This window comes from Macrosteles quadrilineatus, unplaced genomic scaffold (genome assembly GCF_028750875.1).
Source record: "Macrosteles quadrilineatus isolate MER2022 unplaced genomic scaffold, UCM_ALF_1.0 Scaffold_3__2_contigs__length_128488019, whole genome shotgun sequence".
NCBI lineage: Eukaryota > Metazoa > Arthropoda > Insecta > Hemiptera > Cicadellidae > Macrosteles > Macrosteles quadrilineatus.
This window is the reverse complement of record NW_026542596.1, coordinates 56,177,785-56,197,849: the sequence shown is the minus strand read 5'-3', so window position 1 is coordinate 56,197,849 and position 20,065 is coordinate 56,177,785. Positions and strand designations below refer to the sequence as shown.

The 20,065-nt window shown below is 36.0% G+C and overlaps 1 protein-coding gene across 5 annotated transcripts in view; it reads right to left on the bottom strand.

Annotated features, from left to right (window-relative positions):
• Nucleotides 1-20,065, bottom strand: part of LOC128988879 (tyrosine-protein phosphatase non-receptor type 13) — a 340,673-nt gene that overhangs the window by 109,494 nt on the left and 211,114 nt on the right. The window contains exon 2 of one of the 5 annotated variants that reach the window (XM_054410620.1): nt 5,346-5,395. The exons of the other annotated variants lie outside the window; for them this stretch is intronic. The gene's annotated coding sequence lies outside the window, so the exon portion shown is untranslated. The remainder of the gene's footprint in view (nt 1-5,345; nt 5,396-20,065) is intronic. 5 annotated transcript variants of the gene reach the window in all.

Below are 20,065 nucleotides of genomic sequence, written 5' to 3'. Positions count from 1 at the left end.
CCACAATAAATATAAACATAGATGAATGGCTGGTTTTTATGCAATTTACTGTATGTGTAAGATATAATACTTAAAGTATGTTTACGGTAGAACATATACGTTACGCCGCAATTGATTAATTTACGATTTTGGAAAATTGTTATAATTTGTTGTAATTTTCTATAGTGTTGCCTTATCCTAAATGTTTCCGGATTGTTTCAATTTGTTATATTAACAATTTCGTAGAAAAAAATGTACAGTTAAAAAAGCAAAATGGTGTCTGTGCGAGTCACTAAGGACATCCGGACAATTTAAATATGATATTTAGATATGTTTTTACCCAGTAACAATGCCCTAAAATATTGGAAGAGGGTTCTGGGACACCCTGTAGAAAGCTTACAGGTATCTGAGGCAAGAAGAGAAAAGAAATACATTTAACAGTTTTGTTTTATACATAAAACGGAAAGTAAATAAAAGCAATACATGAAAAACCATTGCATCACCACGAATAGATTACCACTGACATGTATTACTAATGCATAACTACTTACTTATCTCGACACAACGCTAATTATATCTGTTTATACACATGCTATGACACCTCTGAAATGTTCTTGTAATCGTTGCAATTCCTCAAGAACATTCTTACCACACTAACGACCAACACAGACTAGTTTTCCCCGTTGGAATTTGGTTTCTTTTAAGCGTTTCACTTCTTCAGTGGGTTTGAGCGTTTAATTGCTAGCCTGTGTTCGTAGATACCAGTTTTTTCTCCACTTTTTATTCGGTCTGAAATGAGTGTTCTCTAGTTCTGGATTAGTTTCTTTGTTATTTTTTAATTGGGGAAAAGTCACTAGTGTATTCGGAGTGAAATCTCAGAAGTGGAGATAAGACAATTAACCTTTTGTGGATTTTTCTAAAATCGAGAGTGGTTTAAGTCGAGACAGCTTTCTCAGAATATTTTTGGCAAAACAAATAATTTGGTAGGGAACAAAACATTGTTTAGTTCTTCTTTTTCATCGAGGAGTAATTTATGTTTCGTTATACATTCTAAAACTTATTTTGAGAATTTTCTTCATTTGTTAACATTATAAATAAAGTTATTTGGGTTAACAATTATTAATCAAAGCATAATTTCAGATTGTAGTCTATTACTATTTGTCCTGAGCAAATCTCGGCTTCCAGGTCCTCTAAAGCGAGTTTAAAACTGCTTGAAAAAACAAGTGAAACCATTATATTTAAAAAAATACAGTAAATCTAAAACGAGTTTTTTTTCATTCATACCAATAGGTGATGTAAAATGTCAATTTATTGCATTTTAGTTACATGAATACAATTTCTTTGTCATTCATTAAACGTACAATCTTATCTAAAGTGTCATGTAAAGTTATCTAAATATTGACTCAAGAATATATCACATTCCCCAAAGATATAAACTTCGATTGTAAGTACAAGTACTTGTGGGTTGAATCTACGATTTCATCTAGGTATTAGCATTTTATCTGTTCATAGACTTGCATCTGAGCGTGTTCCGCCATCGATGAAGGTCACGTACGGATAAGACGACCTTGTAAGATAACATTCCAGAGATAACATGCTGTACAAACGGAGAATGTTAATTAAGTCAAAAGTTGATCGTGGTAAGAGTTTAGAACAGTTTCAATAGTAATTTACGATGATTGGTGTAGATATATGCATTAATCGATGGTAAATGTTGCTCAATCGGCCTAAAAATTATGTATGGACGTCTGGATAATGTAAAAGAAATAATCTGAACTGGTGTTGCATTATACCTATGGTATATCGTTAATTAGAATAGCTTAGTAACTGAGTGGGCACAAGCTTGCCCAACAATCTAAAGGCTGTTTGGTTTGACCTTGAAAAAGGTTTTAGATTTTTGATGGTTCAAAACTAGCTGGAACTTTTATTAGGGGGTCCATTCCATAGGAGATATTCGTTTTAGAACTATTCATTTTGGTTAAATAAAATCTCTATCCAACCAAACGTGACAGATTTTGAGCGAAATTTGGATGCCCATAACTAACGAAGCTTGTGTGTCTACTGGTTTTTCATAATTTTATTAAATAATCTTACTAATATTATAAATGTTAAAGTTTGTGTGTTTGTTTGTTTGTTTGTGTGAAGTTCAATCACGCTTTAACTACTGGTCGGATTGGGCTGAAATTTGGTATGATGATAGCTCACATTCCCGATTAACATATAGACATATTCTCATCTCGAAAATCCTTTCGGGCTCCACCCCAGTGGCTCTGGAGTTTCCCATGTTAACCTTATGAGTATTCATATTTAAAGGGATTAGAGAATTATACACAAGTTGTTCTATGATATTCAATACTATTAAAAGTTATAAGGTTCACCAACAGGGTGCACTTAATTTTTTTTAGCACTATTAATTTTTTTTTCATTTATGACAACATAGCTGATTTTTTTAACCAAGCCGCAACAAAAAGCTGTGATGCACAATGAGAACTATAAAAGTAGGATTGTTTACAAGTTAATGTGTTTATAAATAATGATTCAATATTGTGCAAATCGTTCAATCATTTACTTTTTTTTGTTTAGGTGTAGTGGTAGAGCATTATGGCTATGGTGTATGTGTTATATAGCTTCCGTAAATTAAAAGAACCAAATTGTCTCAAACCGTGTCCTCTTCCATTGCAAACACAACGCATGAGTATAACTGCAATCAGCATTTTATACTTATACGCCAACCCCGTACGAAGGACGGGTATTCTGCTAGTAAATACATACAAATGCCTTTCCTCGAAACCATTGCATGGTACAAAAACTGCTTTACAGAGATTCTATTTATATAATAATATAATATATGATACAATTTAATCATATTCCAAGATATTGCCCTAAAATTTAGAATCAACCTTCATATTAGGCTTTCAGCAATTGATTTTTTACTATGATTTTTTGAAAATTGTCCCTATAAAAATAAACTACGAGACATTTATTTCAAAAATAGAATTTTATTTATTACTGCAATTTAGTTAATTCTATATCAAATATTCGCATTTTCCCTGTTATAGTTTTATTACAACTGGTATGCATATTGTTTTCATACATATCCCTACTCATTTCCTTGTAATAAATAGCAATGAAAAAAATGATCTAGTTAAAAAAATTACAATAGGGAAAATATGATACTAATAATTTTAATTTGTCATTTGTACACTCATCATAAATATTTGAATGTGTGAATTAGTGAGTCATACATATATCTTATGATATGAATGAACACATATAACTAAGAATTTATCTACAGCACAAAATAAAAATCTGTATCTAGACTTTAGATGTTGGCATAATAGAGTTAACCTTCTCCATTGATCATTAATTGGGATCAAACGGAAACAACAGTTTAAATTAAGGCCAAGAGATCGGCTATTTGGTTGGTCGAGAAATTGAATAAATAATGATATGGCCAAAGCGGTTGGGATTAAGTGTGAAATTTATATTATCTAGAAAACAATTTTTAAACGTGAAATGAGATGAAACTGCAGCCATTTTAAATTATACGGAAAAATTATATAAACAGTTTTTTACAATATTAGGGCACCGCTATATTTTTGGTAAACTTAAGTTCAGGTAAATTTGAAATATTTTGTTAACCTTACATAAACAAGGATAAATTTCATGACACCAACTCATGTTATCCTTACCTAACCTAAACGGTATAACAATTTAAATAACATAATAATAACATTTTGGACCATAAAATTAATGGCAAGTACAAAATAAAAATATTAAAAGCGAGGTAAACGATATAAGTAAAAAAGCAATTAGCTAACATATAGAGTGTTTTAGCTAATATATTGGCAATGAAAATGAGCAATTGTAAATGCGATACGGTACCAGATAATTACTGTATTTTCATTAGCATTTGAATGAGCTACGGGTCATTTAAATGTGATTTAACACGTTCATTACAAATATCGTTAATCAAAGGATATAGTTTCAAAATCGTTTAAGAATGTTAATAGCATTTTAGTTTAACATGATTAAAAGCAGCATTTTCGAAAGTCATAATCTATATATTTATAGGCAAGCATGTTTCTTTAAAATCTTTTTTCTGAGTTCAAGTGCATCGCTGGGAAAATCTACGCATACTGTCTGTAGTTATGCAGAACCAATCCCTTAGGATAAAATAGGCACAAATAATGGATTTAAAATTAAAAAAGTTAACATGGGCCTTATGCGTTGCCATGCTGGTGACAAAATAACGACGAAATATTAACTGAAAATCAAAACAAATGGAAGAAATTCCAATCGAATGTTTTATATACAGCGAGGGTGAAGATAGAGAAGTTTGCTCAATACATATTTTTGGTCGAGTTTTCTATTACGGGGAGACCTCTAGTAACTTTTTTAATGGACTGATTATTGGGATCATGTAACTTTAAGTAATACCATAGACAAAAAGAATTAAATATGTCAGCCATGCAGTGGTTACCATGGTTACCATAGGTTCTGGCGCACACCACTGAGACTCTGGGAGCGCCGTGTAGTTACGTAGAGCGTAGGCCGTAACTACACGACGCTCCCAGCGGTGTGAGGCAGAACCCATGGTAACCATGGTAACCGTAGCACGGCCAGCTGACGGTATATATTTAATTCTTTTTGTCAATAATACGTGCAATCTTTACCAGCTAATTATTTTTTTATTTAGCTTCTCTTAATATTTAAATCTTTTGACTCCTGGATACATAATATCACTTATTTATGTAATTAATAAAATTTACAGTACATGGCACAATTATTATTAACAAATAAAAAGGTCAGATATCCGTTGTACTGTTAATGATCCGTTTTCCGTCTAGAAAACAAGGCTTCGAATCTTAGGGTTCATTTTCAAGCCGAAGTCCACCAATTAGTTGAAAAATCCTCTTGATCCCAGTGGTTGTGAAGGGTCGTCATACACATACACTTACTTACAATTACACGAAAACATTAAACAACAAATGTGCCAAATTGTAATACTTAAAATCGAACGAGGGGTGTAGCCAGTGGAAGATGAGTCATGACTGGATTTTTCCAACTAGTCGGCGAAATTTAGCTTTAAAATGAGCCTTTATGTTCGAAATCATGGTTGCTGGATGAAAAACGGATAATAACAGGAATTACAATCTTTGTGTATGTAAAAACGTGATCCATATAGGCTAAACATTTTTAAACTTATTTTTGAATCTATAATCAGTGTTATGCAATAAATCATATATTTTATTACAGTGATAAATGCATTGTGAAGAGTCAAAACGTTATGATACTTGAGGAATAGTCAAGGTATTGTAACTAATGTAGTAGCTACTGTCCTTAACTATTGTATAACATAATACCTGCTCTGAAGAAACCCACTGTGTGCAAAAGGCACCATCTTCAAACTCACCTGCAACAAAAATATCAATTAGCTAAATATTTTCCTTTGGAACCAAAACACACAGTTTTACAAGGCCTCGAGTAGGATCATCACAAAAGCAAACTCCTTTACATACGAAAACACTTTGTAAAGTGGAATAACACTTCATGTAAGATACAGAGCTAGGAAACAAGTATTTCCACCAGGTACTGATGCTACTGCTGACCCAAACCTTGGTAGATTTCAAGGATATATTTTACGAACGATTCCTTCGACTTCTTTCTAATTTATTTCTCGAACAATTTAGTATAATCTTTGCAGTATTTTCTACAACGGCTAGGTAACATTATACTGTGCCTGTGGTCGGGTACTTAGTCGACTGTGTCGCCTCAGCCACAAAATATCACATTGCCTAGTTGTGTCACATCGTTCTAGATTATAACCACGTCTCGAACCTTCTAAACGAATTGTATAAATAGTTTATTTATAGCTTTTGATAGTTTTCTTGAAGATCTTGTACTAGGGTCAGTAGCTCAGTTTGTACGTCGAATTATGGCTTATTGGCAACGATGTCGTAGGTTAGGAGACGGAAAATTCTAGGTTAAGAGCGGCCACTTGTCTACGCCCACAAACATCGAAAAGTATCCGTTCACAGGCATACTTAGCTAAAATAACTCACAATAATTTCAATTATATGCAGAACTCATACTCTTATAATTTATGTGTCAGTGATGCCTGAAAACCTGTATAAGGATTGATACTATATCATAACCTTAGTAAAAAATATGGTCGTGCATGAATTGCGCCAAGCCTTCAAAGGGTCCCAAAATATGTTCCTTAGTTGCGCCAAGCCCAAACCAAACCAAAACTTGGTTAAATTTGGAGAAATTAAATTACAGTACTTTGGTTGGTAAGGGTGAGTTGCAGGCAGAAGAATGACATTGTTTAGTGTCATCCTTACCTAACCTATCCTAACCTTACCCAACTTAACCTAACCGAACCTACTGAATTATACAGTCAAAGAGGGCCGCCACTTGGTGTACATATATTGCTATAGTTAGGCCCCTATTAGCCGTGAGCAACATGTGGCGCAGCTAGCGGCGCCGCCGGCGGAGCCGCCGGTGGCCCACAGTGTTTTGGAACCTGGAGACTAGTCGCGCGACACATTCGTAGCTCGCTCAAACCGCGGAATTCACCACAACACTCTAGTGTCAAACATGACATTGAGTGACTGCATCCACAATTTGCATGTCACTATTAGCACTAGACATTGTTTATCTAAACTAAAGACAATTAAAAACGCTAATGACACAAAAAGGAAATAATACACTGTTAAAAAGGTCACTGGTAAACAAAGTGAACAGAAGTCACTAATGAATAGAACAGCAATATGGCGAGGCACGTCTCAATCGGCTCAAACCACAATGTAGACTATGTGACAGGCTTCGTTTTCACGTTAATAATGCATGCGAGCGCAGTCAGTGGCGTCGCATGTTGCCCACGGCTAATAGGCTCCATATACTGCAATGCCCCCCGACTGCCTGGACACTAAAACAGTCGCGACGCATGTTGCCGGGCAAAATCACTCCCGGCAACACCTCGGGCAGCTTTTTCGGCGGCGCCGCTAGCTGCGCCACATATTGCTCACGGGTAATAGGCACCATTTGACTCCATGCCCCTCTACACGTCCGACACCGGCGGCGCCGCTAGCTGCGCCACATGTTGCTCACGGCTAATAGGGGCCTTAAGGAACGCATCGGGTGGCTCCCTGGAGTAGTTGACGCAATTCTGGGATACCCGACTACCTGACTCAGGTCAGTTGGCGCAAAAAACGATGTCGCGTGTTTGATACTCTGTGCCGCCATCAAAAATGTTATTACAATTTGTTATTGTCTCACCCATTGGCTTCAAACCTTTCACGCACATGTCTAAGAACAACCTGGATGGGTAAATCCCACGTAAAATATAAAAGTGGTCAAAGCTAAAGCCAATAGTCAAACAGCCAATAATGGCTGCACTAAGCAATAGTCAACAGTTGACGTCTTAAAACCAGTCTACAGAAAAATTGATTCTCGTCACAGAGACGCCACATCACAACAAAGTCGTATACTGTCGATCGATTGTCTGATTACCAATCATTCAACTAATTACCGATTGGTCGATGTGATGCTGTTGTCGATAACCTGTCAGACGATTGTAGCCCTGTCGTGGCCGGAATATGCATGAACGCCAGGTAATTCATGCAGGCATTCGCTCATGCATTATGGAGAGACCGTTCACCGCACTTTACTTTCAAATCTTCCACTTAAATTACCTCTGAATATTGGATTTGGGAGAAAATAAATTTAGAAATCGATAAATTTGTAAAATACGGGTGATTAAAGTGAATGGAGGAAATCAATTATTTAAATTATTTACTACTGTAATTAGTTTTGGGTCGAAATGGGAATATAGTTTGTGTTTGTCATATTCCGAAATCATGCAAAGGATGAATAGTGGATATGACAAGTTGTAGAAAAAAGAGAGAGGCATCTGTAAAATATTCTCTTTTCTGTGGTCATTTACATAAACTTTGACTTATACAGTCCTTATACATTATACTTTGACTTGAGTTGGAGTAGTTCACTGATACTTACTGATTGATGGGGTCAGAATTTCAATATACAAAATACATTTAAAAACAACTGATGAAATATATGAAAGAGGTGTTAAAAAGGCAGACACCAACCCGTAAAATAAATATAAGATAGTTCAATAAGAAATAATTGTAAGAGTTACTGTACTGTGATAAAAGGATTTTCCACTGATTTCGTAATGGAACGTTATATTGCAAAACATGACATGATACAGAAGAAAATCAATTTTAAAATCAGAAAATTACATTGCAAATACCTCTTTTGGACGATTCAGTAACTCCCAATAAAATGTGTGTTGTTTAAAATACAATTTTTAAATTAACAGCTGTTTCATTAAAAAATATTGTCCACATGGCCAAAATGTAAACAAATCTGAGTAGGGATCTTTAAAGGCTTCTGGGGCAGAGCCCTAAGCTAATTTACTTCGTTTTTCTTTTGATAACTCATCTACAGACCAAGACCTTTCTTTGGACACCTCTACTAATTTTCTACGCCCAGCCGTTCTCTCAAATTAGTGGAGACAAAGTTTCCAACTAAATATTTAGATTCCCCCATGTTAATCTTACGGGAGAAAACCCAACTTTGATGGAAGATCCTGCCCAAACTAATAAAGATATCAAAACACGAAAAACACTTTGCAAAACTACAGATCAGGGCCATTTTTTTGACACTTTAATCATCAAAATCGGTTCAAAAATGAGGGAGGAGTTCTGTTTACAAAAATCGGCTTAGCGTATTATATATAGATAGATTTTGTCTGGATCAGCTGGCATTGTGAAATGAGCATTTGGCAGTTCTGATTGTTTACATTGTCGCGAAGGTAAACATTGTGAATTTTCTCATGCTTCCATGGAGACCAATTAATATTTACTTTTGAAAACCTCACCTCAAAACTTTGGACATGCAAGGGGCGTAGCCCGAGAGGAACACAAGGAAGTGAATAGGCCTATGACATCCCTAGATATGTGGACCATCTTTGTGCTTAATTTTGGCTGTATCTAGTATTTTAGTCGTGACAGCTGCCAAGACAAACAGACAGCACCTCAATTTTATAATATTATAGATTAATACTAAACGAATCGTGCTGTTCTCTCAAACAAATTGTCTACATGCAATAAGATCGACCAATGGCCATACCAAACTATTCGAGTCGCTTCAGTTTCACATAAATTACTAAGTATTACATTAACACAACCGGTTTGTAACCGAGCCTTACTTTCTCTCGACCAGGATGTCCACACATAGTTCCGCACTATTCCGTAGTTTGGCCACGAGGATGCCCGGGTCATAACGGTCGACCGGTGACTTTCAGAAAGGCGAGTGCAGCAGCATGACTCACCGGGCAAGGTCGTGTTGATGCCCGGGGCAGCCTGTCCTGGTTACCGCCAATTCCTGGCCCAGACCTGCAATTACCCGCCAAATAGTGTTCTCCGTGTTCTAAAAATACCGGGGAAACTTAACGAACTCGCACTGTGCTAGGTCCTGAGTACACTGACGATCCTAATTTCAAGGGTTCCTTGCAGGAGTTACATAGGAGGCTAGGTGGTTATAGTGTCCTTCTTAAACTCAGAAGGTCCCCGGTTCGATCCTGACCTGAGAAAAGTCAGTAGTTGTTTCATATTTCAAAACTGGAACCAACCAGCAGTCCATTGGTTTTTAATAAATAGTCCTTGCTCAGAAGCTTGCCTTGGTTAGTATCAAAACTACCGAGATAATCTCAATTATACACTCACCATCAGCGTATTGTATACACAAAGTGATAAAATGATAAAGTCATTACCAACGTTTATAACTTCTGATACTGGGAGTTGACTTCCACTTTTTGTAAAATCTGGTGCCGGTATGCATTAAATAGTTTTCTTGTAACTAGTGTACAAAGTGACACTTTGCTGCACATGAGAGAAATGTTTACGCACGAGCCGCAAGCGAGTGTGAAAATTTTCTCGACACTATACAGCACGTTTATAGGTTAGGTTAAATCCAAGCGTTGAACGAAATGAGAAACACTGATCGGCTGATCGTAGTTTTTAAGTGCTGCCAACTTGTTTTCAAGCGTACACGTATTACATGCCTAATAAAAGTAAACTGTTTTGTGTTGTTTGGTTGGAATACTGGAGTGCGGGAAAAAAAATAGTGCGGCAAAGGCCAAAGTACAGTAAATACATCAATTAGCTACTTGGGGTACTATAATCACCGTGCCCACTTTGTCTTGTCTGGTAACTTAAAGAAAATGTTTATGTTGGATACATTTGAGTGATCTTATTGTGTAGGACACTTTAGTAAGTATGACTTTCTGTTGGATTGCATTTCCAACAAGACTTGGTTGTTAAAACACGTTCACTGCTAATGACGCACTTGTGCGTCATAAGTATATTAGCAGATATATAATACATGATGTATATAATTACATAATATATTTTAATCCACAATTTATAGTATAAAATTTATTTAATTAAAGATATATTGTCACTCAATTAACATGATCATGTTAATGTTTACGTTTTTTAGCCATTTATAAAAGTATTACATATCATTAGCAGTGAATGTGTATAGATAATTCTATATGGAATAGTTTCAAGATAGTTAATTTAAAATATTTAGTTGTATTTGCATATGTTTATGTTAATAAAACGTACATTACATATTGAGCGAGCTATTCATCGTATAGTTATGGTATATTTAACAGCTGGCTCAACAATGATGGTTTATTGCAGATGTTATGTATTGTTGCACAGAAGCTCGACCCGCATGTCATGATGTTGGATGCTGCGAGAGAAAGTACTGTAAGTAACGGTGCGAATGTTAAGTGCAGCGGGCGTAACTCCCCCACACTTCCTTCTACTTCTACTTGTACCTGGTCCTCGCCCGTGTACGGTACACAAATTCCATTGTAGTACTTGTGGCCATTTTAAAATATGTCTATACGTAGAGTGGATTTAGACTAGCCTGCTAAACAGACGGATACCAGTTCGATCCCGAAAGAAGCTGGTTCGAAACAGGAAATAGTTGGTTTTGACCATTGAACTATTCATCAATCATTCTTCATTGATTACCTTTGAATACGTACTATCCTGTGTTAACGTTTATCTTAGAAATTTGACTACGGTATCGAAAAAAGATATATTGCTCACCTTCCAAACAGAAGGATTTCGGTTTGATCCTGAGCAAGTCTGTGACTTGTTCACAACTAAAGCTACGGTAATATACACAGAACACAGGGCTGCTAATCTCAATGTTAGTTAACCAAGCTAAAAATATCTAAGGTCATTGGACACTAAAGACGATTCTTGTCAAATAGCCCGATTTCATTCAGTAAATATGCTATCGTATTATCCATTCAGTGCCCCTTTCATGAATATTGTTTCTATGTCTTCTGGTGCTAGTATGTCTACTGTTACATTTGCTGATATGTCTTCTGCGTCTACAGTTACAGTCGCTGGGCAGACATATCGCACCGTAGGCGTGGCTGGTGACACGTTCGTTCTACTCTGGAATGCGGCAACCAGACCCATTCAGTCTTCCGCTACCTTTGTTTGTAAATCACCGACCTGTCTCTCTTGGTTCCCGCCCGATTCGCCCGTTTCCCTCGTTTAGCGGCTGTCAAACACAAAGGCCGACTCATGCCCCTTAAAATGTCCCTTGACATGCCCTTTCACCCCGTGACCCCGTCTGACTTATATCCTTAGCCGGAAGTAGAACCTCAGAAGACCGACGGTTTTTATGGTTTGAAAATATAAACTGAACCGAGTTGCCTTGATAATTTAAAAACGGTCCTTCAAGATCCAGCTGATCGTAGTAAACAACTGTAACATCATTTATTCAACTCTCATACTTCACTCATCGACACCTTGATAAATATTAACCTGAAGTGGGATTTTTATTTTACTGTGGTAAATCTATTGTAAAAGGCAGAATCACACGAGTATCATATAAAATCTTTAAATGCAGGAGAAATCTTTAAACAACTGTTTGGTGATTAAAACCGGAAACTTATTGTTTTACTTAAATAGTGTCATTTGCCAATAATGCAAAAATAAACGATAATCACTTTAAGAATTTTATAAACGTACTTGTATTATAACCTAAAACCACATTATTTTGAATAGCCTTAAAGACTTAACTATTTTAAATTTGGAACCGTGTTTCAACAAGGGCTTTTCTATGCATTCGTCATATCTGTATCGCTTTGCCAACATGTATACGTTCTACTCGCGAAATTGGAACACCATGTTTTTACATTCTGTCTAGATATTGGGATTCCCGCAAGAGCCAAAAGTTCTCAAATTCTCTTAAACCTTTTGGCAACATCTAACCTTAAAATTCTAAATACCCCGTAGCTATTACCCAGTGTTGAATACCCCCATCGAGGACAGCATGTAGGCGATAGCGCTTTAGTGAGAGGCAACAATTAATAGCGACTTAAATATACACGTTGGGCATAAATATTAAACAGGCTAACCAAGTGCATATTAAATGTACTAGGTTGTGATTAGTGCCAAAATTAGAAAGCAAGGACTCCAGGCGATGTGGCGCCAACGCTTGGCGGTAACCTTGTGTGGGGTACATACATGGCTAGGTAGTGGCAGTTGACATTTGTTTAAGGGTATAGAGACATCTATTCTGGGTCACCATACACAATACTAATTAACTAGCATTGAAACGGCATACATTTACTGTTCATTAATACTGAGCGTTATACAACGTCGGACAAGGACTTGGTGTTGTTGAGACATAATGTCGTTTTGGAATGGTTTATTGTTCTGTCTTCGCTATTTAACAATGATAGATTAATCAGTACAGTAACCTTAAAATCACAGAGAATTACATTACCTGTGGTTACACATATTCTAACTGTTGTACGTAAATCCCTTTCGTTTATGGCACGTTTGCCCCACTTACTTGGATTAATGGGATATTAATTGCGCACATTGAGTCAGAGGTAGTCGGGTATTCCTGAATTGCGCCCACTACTCCAGGGAGCCACCTAATAGTTCATTAAGTAAACCAAGTGGTGACCCTCTTTTACTGTATAATTGAGTAGGTTAGGTTGGTTTGGTTAGGTTAGATTAAGTTAGGTTAGGTTAGGTTATGATAGGTTAGGATGACATGTAAACAATGACATTCCTTCTGTCGGCAACTCACCCCTACCTAGACTTGGGCGCATCTAAGGAACAATTGGGACCCTTTTAGGGCTTAGAACAATTAAGGAACTCTTGGGTGCAATTAATGCACGACCTACTATATTTCTCATCAATACAATATTTTACAACGTTTCGAGATCTGGAATCTGATCTCGTCTTCACAGGAGAAATTACCAAAAAACCTGATATCGTAAGTACAAAAATCCAGCCAAAGCTGAAAATCACTAAGGAAACCCCTGTCTTACACAGACCTCTGTATAGGTTTCCTTTTGTGATTTTTAGTTGGGTTTATGTACTTACCATGTCAAGTTTTTGGTAATTTCTCCCCTAAAGACAAGATCAGATTTCAAATCTTCAATAGTCTAAAACGCTAATGGAAATTATAGTAATGGAAAATGTTCATAATACTCCCTCTAGTAACTTACTGATTGTATTTTCAAACCAACTTTAGGATAACTAATTAGTCGTTTACGATTAATTTAGTCCCTAAACCCAAGACTATTTCCTGACGTTTTATTCATAACACAAACATCCCGAAACTATTGTGGCATTCCTGAAAGTTTCCACGGCCCAGTGGAGGGTGTAACGCGATGTTGGCATTGTCTGGATGGATGTAACTCAACATAACGCAACGTTACGCGCCGCTGAGACCGAGGAGATACGCATCTATCTTTGGACTGGTTGCGTCACACCCTAAGGGTTAACTAAAAATTGTCAAGTACTTGCTTAAAGCATAGTTTAGCGATATTAATATTGCTAGTAGACTTTGAATCTGCATCTTTTGATGGGTGTTTCAAGGGGTGGGCATTAATTGCGCCAACTAGCTATTCGAGTATTCCTGAATTGTGCCAACTACTTCAGGGAACCACCCGATACGTTCCTTAACCAAGCCAAATGTCGGCCGATTTTGACTTTATAATTGAGTAGATTAGATTAGGTTAGGTTAGGATGACACAGAGACATTCGACATTCCTTGCTTGAAAAACACCCTAGCCTGACTTGGACTTGGCGCAAATAAAGGAACATTTTTGCGACCCTTTTTAGGGCTTGGTGCAATTAAGGGACTCTTTGGCGCAATTAATGCACGGCCATTTTAAGTCCGATGTGTTTGTGATTAAATGTTAAGGGTAAAGTTTCCTTGTTACGACATATGGTTCAATTTCAATATAAAGACAAACAATTTGGACACATTGACCGTTAGTTGGTTGGTATAGATAAAAAAGTGAAATAGCAGGAAATGAATAACAATGAAAAAATATATAAATCAAGGATATAAATAATTCACTTTAATGTCTTTAACAGAACTATGATGTTGAAACATCTATAAGTATGCGGTTTTAATCACATCATTTTAGGTTGTTTTGTAAATAATAAAAATAACTAAGTTAAGGTATTAATTAGAGATATGCTCATAAATTGCCGACTTGCCCATTTATGCCAAAGTCGGTTTTGCTTTCTTATTATAACAATATATATTCAAATAATTTATTCAGTACTTTTGACATTGGCAAGGTAACTATGCCATTTGTAGAGTGGATAAAAATGACTAGCTTTATTTATTCAAACGAAAATGTAGAATAATTTATTTCTGAATTTTAATCGTATAGGCCCTTAATTAAAGGGAACTACGAAATCAAAAAACTAGATTCCAACAAAACCGATAAGGAAAATTTTCACCAAAAGATAAGGAGAAAGGCAAATGAAAGGCGTCCAACAAGGATATCCCTTGCATTAGAACAGCAGTTTCCTCATTGGTAGTTATGTGAATGCGCTGCATGCATGAGCATCGGTGTCAGAGACATAACGCATGATACATTCTAGAGGAAGAGCTAACCGTGTTGCGCGCATGGATTATATCGATGGTTGTGCGGCGGTCGATCAGAACCAGAACCAGAACACAGAAACATCTGACAACAAGCCTTTTGCAACGGTGTTTCAATTGGCTATAAACAAGAAGGTTTTAAGGAGTACAAAAATTGATTCGAGTTGAAAATACACATAGTGCATTTTTAATCCTATGCAAAATCCTATAATCTATAAGAACAATTTGACTCTTTAAGTCTTTGAAAATCTAGGGCTTTCACTAACTCAATTAAATCCTGAAATAGTAGTGGTACTAATAATGAGTTGATTATATATGTTATTAGATGTTCTCTATAGAAAATGTTCTTCGTAAAAAAATATACAGTAGGCCTAGTCTTTTTGTTTTATAAGTGAGTATTTGGTTCTAAAACTTTAAGGTGGGTTCCGAGCCCCCGGGCTACTATGCAAATAAATGATTGTCTTTGCAACAAGGCATTTAGCACAATGGTCCATACCCTTTAAATGGAAGCCTTATAATAAACAGTAACTTACGATCGTGATAAGTAATGTTGACTGTTGTTTATATAGCTAAATATGGGTAGGTTTTCAATATTAGCATACGTGTTGTATTGTTTTTTAGTAAATAAATATTTATTAAATACCAATGCCCACCAGTGAACTGAATTCTTCAGTAAAAATAAAGTTGTCCAAAACAGACTAATCCTAATAGTTTTTTGTTTTTTTTGTTTTTATAGTCAGCAAACTTTACTATTTCTATTTCTGAAAATATACTGGTTCTACAGAGATGCATTCAAACCACCGGATCAAACTAAACACTGGCAGGATTTAAAACAGAACATCAAGGTCAGAAGTAACGCGCTCCCTACCAGTATTCCCATCTATATTAGAACCTCTGTAGCAAGTCTCAAATGGGGTTGATCAAATAAGAAATGTTATCAAGGTTGGCTTTTTATCAAGGTTTGCAATAACATGTAAAAAAGCAATAACAGGGTCTAAAATCAATGGTATTTGAAAATGACTCTTGTTGTCAAGAGATCAAGATCAACTTGTTATATACGGTCTTCTTATTGAAGTTCCAATATAAGTTTATCTTTCAATTGACTTATTCATTACAATACAGAGCATGTTATCCCTTCTTGAGATTTAACCCTAACCTATAGATCAACTGCTTCTCATACATAAAATATTAATAAGACCTTCAGCTTTTGCAAAGTAAAGGAGCGTGTTCTCTCTATAACTTTAAAATTTCAGAATTGATCAAAACAATAAAAATTAGTATTTTAACAACAACAGTGCAACACCACTGTACAGTGACTTTTATTCATTTGGTGCATACAAATGTGTATGGAATTGGTTTATAAAAGATTCCAAGGTAGCACGTATGAGTTACTGTAATGTTTACAATGTTTAACTCTCGAGTCAGCGCTCAGCGGACAACCAAACTAACCAGGTAAACAGTGAGCACTAGCATCACAAACACTTGGACGATGTTTGTAGGAACCCATTAGCATTTGTTTATCCTCTTCAACTACTTAAACACAGGAACATTGTTATTGAATACCTTAAGGTCGATGCCAAGATGTGATTTATGAAGGTTTAATTTGTTTTACCTAAGAGGGTTTTTTAAAGTAGCCGTTTCAGTTCAGTTCTTAGAATTGAAAAGTATCACAAATTGTTTACTTAATTAATAGTTTTACTTAACGATACGGGTAGTGGACCAATGAGGTTCAAGGATTGAGAGAGAAGTAAAATTGTAATGCTTCGAACTTCAACTTATCAGCTGTTTAACAATTTAATTGTTGAGTGCAATTAGCGTTTGGAACAATAATTCATTGCGTCACTAGTGGCAATGAAAGGTTATAAACGAAAACATAACTCTCTTAGAAGTTATGAGTAGTGATTTTTTTGTAATTAAAAACCGGTCGTAGGTAAATTAACTTAACGCAACTCACGTAAATAGTGTTAACACGATCGTTGCGTAAACTACTATAAATTACTGTCCATTTCATATTCCCCTTCTGTACATATTAACCATTTATTGTCCCAAGACATTTTTATGGTTGATTTTCATAGTTGTGCTCAAGGAACAACTTTATTGTACCGTTTGTGTTTGGTTTACATTCTGAAGGCTTGTCCTTGTGTCGTAGTGACAACTGATCGGTTACACAAATAGATTATCGCAGGTTTCGGTCACATTGTGACAACTCTACTATGCTGATCTTGTTTAGTTTGTAGTTATCAATGATTAAATAACATTCTAGAAGTTTTTATTTGTGTCTTAGTGACAACTGATTGACACAAATAGATGATTAAGAGATTAGATAAAGAACTACCCCACCGTTCTTGTTCAGTTCAAGTTGTTTGAGACGATATAAGACGGGTTTTAAGTAGCGTTTGCAACTCAATTTTTAGAATTTTGGTCGCAGTAACTCTTGTGTCCTAAAATAACCTAAAATTTAAGTTATTTATAATATTCTTGGAACTGAAGAAAATATAAAGAAACTCTTGTTATCTCAAGAAGCCGAAGAGTTGCTATTATAAAATAAGACCTCATTAGCAATCTTTGATGGGTTGTTAAGTATTTTCTTTAAGTAAAATTCCATGAAAATTCTCCAGTTTATTCGTTCTGAATGAACATTTCCTTTCTTTTAAAACTTTCTTTATTCTACATGGTTACGCTTAATATATCAGCCTACTATCACGACTGTAAAGAGAGAATAATTTGAACTCTACTGTTACGTGAATTTTATGATAAAAACCAAGAGAAAAAAACTATTCTCTATGGTTAGAGAAACATTTTGTAACCAAGCTGAATGTATGACGAGTGGAGTGTTCAACAATCAAGCAATAATTAAACTCTATTGTTCATTCGTAGAGAGCACCTGACAATTTTCAAGTTTAATTACTCATAAGATTGTTAAATATGAATCTATAATTTTGTAGACAATTCTAGGCCGATCCCAAAACGTCATGAAAGTTTTGTTTTAATAATAAGTAATGGGAAATTCTCGCAAATATTTTAAACAAAATGTATGCAGAGTTCCACCGGTGATTACAGTAACAACAAACAATGTTTCCTTGTATAAAGACTATCCCATAGAGCGTTTCTCTCCCAACCATAATATTTTTGCACCTCAACATAATATTATGCCCAGTTTCCAAAGACAGCCACGCTGAAACCAAACCCAACATGTACGACTCACAAATCTATAGCATTGTTACCTCTAAAGCATAACGAAAGATGTAACGTATATCTTTGTTCTATTCCTGCAGTAAACATAGCTTAATGTTACATTATATCCTCTCGAAGTTCGTTTATTATCACTCAACCATAATATTGCTATTTCCACTCATAGTTTTTATGTCCGGTTTGCGAATACGTCTACGAAACAAACGCACACAGCGCGTTTTCCAATGTCACAAGTCTTGTCTAAAGTACTTTGTAATTCCTAATATTATGTTACTCCTGAATCAACCTAGGAGATATACTCCTTATTATCTTGATATACCAAGTGCCTATGTGGTGTTTCCAAAGACTCCACTAAAAACCTGATGTTTTCCAACAATCCAAGGCTCTTCACAAATAATAATAATAATAATAATAATAATAATTGATCCCCTCATCATCACTCATAATATTGTTACTCCCGAAGCAAAACTAAAGGAGATATAGGCATACTTTTTATTCTGTGGATATACCAAGTGTTTATGTGGTGTTTCCAAATAATCCACTAAACAAACCCTAATGTTTTCCAACAACCCAAGGCTCTTCAAAGGTACACCCTACTTGCCATCACTCGTAATATTGTTACTCCTGAATCAACCTAAAGGAGATATATACTCCGTATTATCTGAATATACCAAGTGTTTATGTGGTGTTTCCAAACTCCACTAAACAAACCCTGATGTTTTCCAACAACCCAAGACTCTTCAAATGTATCCTCCACTCGCCATCACTCATAATATTGTTACTCCTGACTCCTGAAGCAAATCTAAAGGAGATATACTCCTTATTATCTTGATACTTGATATACCAAGTGCTTATGTGGTGTTTCGGAAGACTTCACTAAAAACCTGATGTTTTCCAACAACCCAAGGCTCTTCACCAAGTTGCTCTCCTCATCATCACTCATAATATTGTTACTCCCGAAGCAAAACTAAAGGAGATAGGCATACTCTTTATCTGTGGGTATAGGTATAGTATATAAACACCAACCAAGTGTTTATGTGGTGTTTGCAAAGACTTCACTAAACAACCCCTGATGTTTTCCAACAATCCAAGGCTCTTCACAAGTAGGTTGCTCTACTCACCCATAATATTGTTACTCCTGAAGCTATTGATCCCGATCGTATGACAGTACAACATGTTAACACCAGCACAGCCACGGACCGTACACTGACCACTGTACACTCTCACATCACAGATGTTCACTCCACGACCGCTCGGCCTCTACTACTCTACTCCTACTGCTCTGCTCCGTGTAGCCAATAGCCAACCGGTTTCGTCAACTGTACCTCTGCAGTCTGCAGTCTGCACCTCCGTCATGTCCTTCACTGTGACATTGACGGCTCTCCAGATCTTTCGTCGCAATCACCTTCCCAACTACAACTTCGAACCTGTGTTGTTTTGATATTTAATAAATGCTGATCAAGAAGTTATTCAATAAATATAGTGTGAGGGGTGTTTGTCAAGAGATTCACAACGTCCTTCTAAATAATGAACCCAGACATCTATTCAAGGTTTGAATCCCGCCAGTCAAGAATTTTCTTCCCGGAAACGTTTTACACATTACTACAGGCTAGACCTGGAGGGTTACAACATTATCACTTAGATACAACTCATTGGTGATTGGCGAGATTTGAACCCGGGACCCCTGGCACCTAATTCCTGTGCACTACCAATAGACCAGCTCGCTGCTTTCCGCCGATCTCCAATTACAGGTTAATAATTAAAGATGTGTAAAAATGCTTTACATCACTTCGTTTTTTTCGTGTAGTACAGTAGCTCTTCTCGAACAAAAAATACTATTTAAAATATAATACTGTAGTTGTTTCCCAAGCTTTAATTTAGAGCAAGGGAAAATTATCAGCTAATTTTC